The following is a 6000-nucleotide window of genomic DNA, read 5'->3' as shown; positions in this document are numbered from 1 at the left end:
CTTTGGCTGTGTTTGGTACACACAGATATTTCCTGACCACTTTTCGATAATTGCACAGTCTACTTACACGGCCTCAAAAATATAAAGCACTTTGGATGTTGCAAAATCATGAAAGTCACCATGTCAAAGTTCTCTCTTTATTTGCAAGAATCCAATTACTGTACACCAACGAAGTGTGCTTTGCAGAATTTTGTTTACCCTCTGCTCCCTGTTGACCATGACCATAATAATCAATACTGACATTAAATGTATTTTCTTTCTTTCAAATAATTTATTTGGCTTTTTACTCCTCTATTTTTTTTCTGTCTTGAATGCAAATGTGAATGCAATCTAACATTTTCAGGGTGTGTGTGTACCAAATTTCTGCACCTATAGATGTATGCAGTTTATTTTAAAAGATCAAGTATTGCTTACAAACTCTAAAAGGAGCCTGTGTGATAGCATCACAGTCAATGATAATGAATCCTAATAGTTCTATAAATCACTGCAGTCCCTTAAGTAGCTGAATGCGTCTGACAGATTTTTAACTAAGTACTTGTTTAATAGACTGGAAGAATTAAAACCTGCTACAGATATATCTTCAGTGTACAGAAATAATGTGGGCTATGGCAGGTTGCTATTGTCATCAGCTGTACCCCTTAATTAGTGTTTAATTGGTATTTTAACTTAATTTGTTTGCCTTGTACTGATCCAATTACAGGTTTAATTCATTGTGAAGAATCCAGTACCTGAATTTAGATAAGAAGCAGGTATTTTGCAGGAAACATTCAAGAAAATAACCTCGGAATGATTCTGATTTGTGTCATTAATTCCCTTTTGAGTTGCATATGAACTCATTTCACGGCCCTAGTTGAATACAGTCGAGTGTTTAGTTCTGTATCCAGTGCTAAGAAGAAAAGGTTATGTTGAACTTTGTCCCTTGTCTCTGTCCTGTCTGTATCCTGCATGCAGATTTAGTTGAAACACGCGTCAGAAGGACAACCTTTAATGGTACAATATCTACTTTAAGCAAGAATTTCTTGAGGAACATCTGTTTTTGGACAAAAAAACTGATGTCAGACACATTAAAGATATAAAAACTTGCAAACGTTTCACATAATATCTGAAGGATTGGGCGAGAGATGGTAAAAGGCCAATTCTAAACTGTAGCAAAGCTTTAGTGAAGTGTGTTGGTAAATGTATTAGTTGGACTACAGTGTGTTCCAGGCAATGTGAGACAAACCAGAAGATAGCGTTGATATGATGACAACCAGCAGAAGCTGCATTGTTTCATAGACTTCAAACCTAATATAGTCATGTGATTGGTCTTGGGGTATTGCAATAGTCTTATCGCTTTTACTCTAAGTTTGATTTTTAAGAATTGTGCAAAGATTTAACTTTTAGGAGTGCATAATGAAAATCATCAATAAGGAATGTTTCTAATGTCCCAGTAACATGGTTCTGAAATCAGAAGCTTGACACCAGTAAAGTATGATTGTAAGATCAGCTGTACAGTTATGTTTTTGCCATTAGCAAACCTATAACACACTAGCTCCTGGATCTAACTCCTCCACCTTTGACCAACCATTGTCAAGGAAATCGATATCATTTTCAAGAAGATAGCACCATTAGTCCATTAGTTTCATTTCTTGTACTGAGCTTGGTCCAAGCTAATCGTCTTCTCAGTGCAAGGACAAGGAGGACTGCACCACCACAAAGGAACCCATTCAATGCAATTTTTAGGGCAGTGGTTAGCACTGCAGCCTCACAGCACCAGAGACCCAGATTCGATTCTAGCCCTCGGGTGATTGTGTGTGTGGAGTTCGCACCTTCTCCCCATGCGTCAGTTTCCTCCAGGTACTCCGGGTTCCTCCCACAGTCTACAGATGTGCAGGTTAGGAGGATTATCCATGCTGACTTGCCTCATAGTGTCCATGAATGTACAGGCTAGTTGGATTAGTTATGGGTTACAGGGATGGGGTGGGTCTGAGTGGAATGCTCTTCGGAAAGTTGGTGCAGAGTCAATGAGCTGAACGTGCTGTTTCCTGCACCTTAGGGCTTCTATGAAATAATGGGCTCCCTTACGGTGACTGCAGCTGGCTATGTGTTGAATGGCCTGCAGAAATGGGACAAAGAAGATGGGGAAAAGCAGGATCACATGTCTGCAAGCCAGCATATAATGTAAATGAATGATGTCACATCAAGTGATATGTAATTGTTTTGCTCTCTCTGTACTGTCTCTCCATGGTCTTGTTAAGAATAGTGCACGAATCTGCCTCTGGCCTCTTCCCAGGCCCTCCCACACCCAGACGGCCCAATTCTCCAAACTCAAAGCTTTGAAATCCTATAATAGGATGCGCTAAATGGTTTACTCCCTGTAACTTCTTTTATAATACATCAATTACTGATCAGTCAAGCTCTGAGAGGTGAGTTGTCTTTGTACACCCGTACAATTCACCTCCCATGGATTGTAGGAACTGCAGGAGATATTTTGCAGGAATGATCTTCTTCCTGATGATATGGATTATTTTTCTTGGTTTTTGCCCAGCCTGGCTTGTATGCCCTCCCTGAATTATTATATGTTTTCTCTGTAAGAGGAGGAAATAATGAGGTAAATCTGTGGCACCTGTATGCTCAGCAATTTATCAGTTCATGAAGAATTAGATCAATTGTGTCTGAGGGCAGGCAGGATAAGTCCACCTTAATGTCTTTGTGTTTCTGTTCCTGGTTTAAGTCTTCATTGTCATGTTATCAAAGAATCCCTGCAGTATGGAAGCAGGCCACTCAGCCCGTTGAGTCTGCACCAACTGTCTGAAGAGCATCCCACCCAGACCACCCCCTATCCTATCCCTGTAACTTTGCATTTAAGACATAGGAGCAGAAATTAGGCCATTCAGCCCATCGAGTCTACTCCGCCATTTAATCTTGCCTGCTAAATTTCCTCAACCCCATTCTCTTGCTTTCCCATGGCTAATCCACCTAACCTACATATCCCTGGGCAATTTAGCATGGCTGATCTACCTAACCTGCACATCTTTGGACTGGAACTCCCAGAGGAAACCCACACAGAGACAGGGAGAACATGCAAGCTCTACACACATGGCTGTCTGAGGCTGCAATGAAAGCTGGGCCCCTGGTGCTATGAGGCAGCAATGCTAACGACTGAGCCACCATGCCACCCCATCATGAGCCTCTTGACTGGAGCATGAGCATGCATTGTCCAAGCAGAAGGACACATCCCCTAAAAGGAGCTTGTCCCTTCCAAATGTGACTAACACGAATAAGAACATAGACCTATCATGAAGCCCTGTCAATATTCAAAGTGTACACAGCTTCCGTAATGTGTTGAGATACCATGCACTGCACACTAGTCTCTTGCACACTTAGTAAACAAAATACATGGGAAGAAATGAGTTTAAGACAGCCTATCCCTGAAAGCCATGAGTAATTTGGAATGAAGCCACGATTGAAGAGCCACGTCCACCCACCCATCTCCCCATCCCCCACAAAACAAACCACAACCTTTTGAATTCTCTTTACAGTACCAAAGTTCCAACTCATACTGAGTCCATAGGGTATTCATTTCCTGAACTGAAAGTTTATTTTATTCTAGTTGTACATGCAATTTTGAGTGCTGATTGTGGGGCTGACACTAATCTCACTGAATCTACCTGATTGTTCTTTAATATTTTATACCGTGCCCATGGAACAGGAAGGATACTGCAAAATGTTGAAAAAAAACTGTTCTTTCTCTTTTGTTTCAAACCAGACTTTGTGAATTTTTTAGAAGTACAAATACAGGTCATGTGGGTTACAAATTGACAACAATTCTGGATACCTTTACCAGTAGATTGCAGAAGAATATAGCTCAGTGAATCACTTAAATGAAATATTATGTCTATTGATTAGGGGGACACATTACAAAACATTGAAACAAAGAGGGATGGAGCCTCTCTCTCCCAGCCTGGACTGACAGCAGTAGAGACATATTAAGACTCATGATGCCTGCAGAGGTGAGAGAAGCATCTAATGTGATAGATCCCTTATTACACCTCAATGGATTTTCCCCAGAGAAACAGAATCTTTCTCATCAACCTAAATGACTGAACAATAGCCATCTTCACATGAACAAAGTTCCTGTGCATTTTGGACAGTTTTAATTATACAATTCTGATCTGTTGAAACAGCCTGCTTGTGACATCCATGCTGTGGTAATACCAGCAAAGGAAGCTGCACTCCATGCTAACTATTTTGGAGTTTAAGCCTTCTCAAAGCCTATTTCCAGAAAGATTCTTGTATTCTCCTGAAAAGCGGACTGGTTTCCTGTCTACAAATTTGCTGCCTGACCTCCAACTTTAAAGGAATTCTACCACTCCTGTTCATCGCCCATCCGGACCCATCTGGATATTAACTCCCTCTCACTAGATTCCGATGTTCACATGAATTCAAAACTTTACTTTTTAGTTTCAATAATGTAAAACTCCTTTCTTTCCTGTACCTTTCTTGCGTCTGTCTGGGTGAACTTGAGCAATACCACATTGAGTTTGCATGTGCGAATAAACAACACTCCTGGTTTAAAAATGAGAGAGTTTGCTGAGCATAATTTTTAGAATTGCCTTCACAAATATGGGTTCAGGAAATAGTCTTTTCAAACATAAACCATCTATTTGCGGACAGAAGGCAAGGATAATAAAAGCATTCAACCTGGCTCTATGCCCTTTCCACATCCTAACAGAACCAGTTTCTCTTGCTTATTGTGTATCCAAACAGTTTCCAACAAATGATTTTTTAAAAATATCAAACCTTTTGAAATGCTCCACGGGAACCTCAACAGATAAAGTCTGACCTGTCAGTTCAGGAGACCCAAAGTACAGCCCAAGATATTTTGAAACTTGAAAGGGTTCAGAAAAGATTTACAAGGATGTTGCCAGAGTTGGAGGATTTGAACTGGAGGGAGAAGCTGAATAGATTGAGGCTGTTTTCCCTGGAGCGTCAGAGGCTGAGGGGTGACCTTATCGAGGTTTATAAAATGATGAGGGGCACGGATAGGATAAATAGACAAGGTCTTTGTCCTGGGGTGGGAGAGTCCAGAACTAGAGAGCATAGGTTTAGGTGAGAGGGGAAAGATATAAAAGGACCTAAGGGGCAACTTTTGCACACACACAGGGTGCTGCTGGTATGGAATGAGCTGTCAGAGGAAGTGGTGGAGGCTGGTACAACTACAGTATTTAAAAGGCATCCGGATGGGTAAATGAATAGGAAGGGTTTAGAGGGGTATGGGCCAAGTGCCCTCAAATGGGACTAGATTAGATTAGGATATTTGGTCAGCATGGACAGGTTTGACTGAAGTGTCCGTTTCCGTGCTGTACATCTACATGACTTTCTGACTTTATGTGGGTTTTAAGGCTCTCTTAAAGGATGATAGAAAGAGAAAGGCAGAAAGATTTAGGCAGGGACTTCCAGTACTTTAGAATCATGGCAACTAAGGGTGTGGCCAATAACGGTGCAAGGAAAATTGTGAACGTTCCGAGTGTGAGTTGCAGGAGGTACCTAATTCTAGGAAAAAGAAAGAAAGGCAATAGAGAGATTTAAAAATGAGAATAGTTTTGAACTTTCAAGGTGGCAGAGAGTCAAAGGAGATCAGTTCAATTTTTGGTGACTTCTGAGATTGTATCTAATCCAAACCACACCAACATGTATACCAATTTCTGAACTGATTTTGCTGATGAGAAAACATAAACAGGAGAAAAGCACTGTCCACCTCCAGAAACCATATGCTTTGAAATCAAGTCTGAAGACTGCGAATACACTGCCCTGACAGATTCGGAAAACCCATAGATTGATGTAACTGTCCCCCTAAACGTGGAAGAAAATGCATCTAATTTGCCATCATAATGAGATGAACGCAAATCAGTCCAGCTCATGGTCATAAGCAGTTAGAAAGACTTGAGTTACATCAATCTCCTGTTGAGAGATATTGACAGGATAGACTCAGCATAAAAATATCCCAATATCCTGACT

The sequence above is a fragment of the Hemiscyllium ocellatum genome, chromosome 43, assembly GCF_020745735.1.
Source record: "Hemiscyllium ocellatum isolate sHemOce1 chromosome 43, sHemOce1.pat.X.cur, whole genome shotgun sequence".
NCBI lineage: Eukaryota > Metazoa > Chordata > Chondrichthyes > Orectolobiformes > Hemiscylliidae > Hemiscyllium > Hemiscyllium ocellatum.
The sequence above is the reverse complement of the archived record's forward strand: the minus strand, read 5'-3'. Positions refer to the sequence as shown.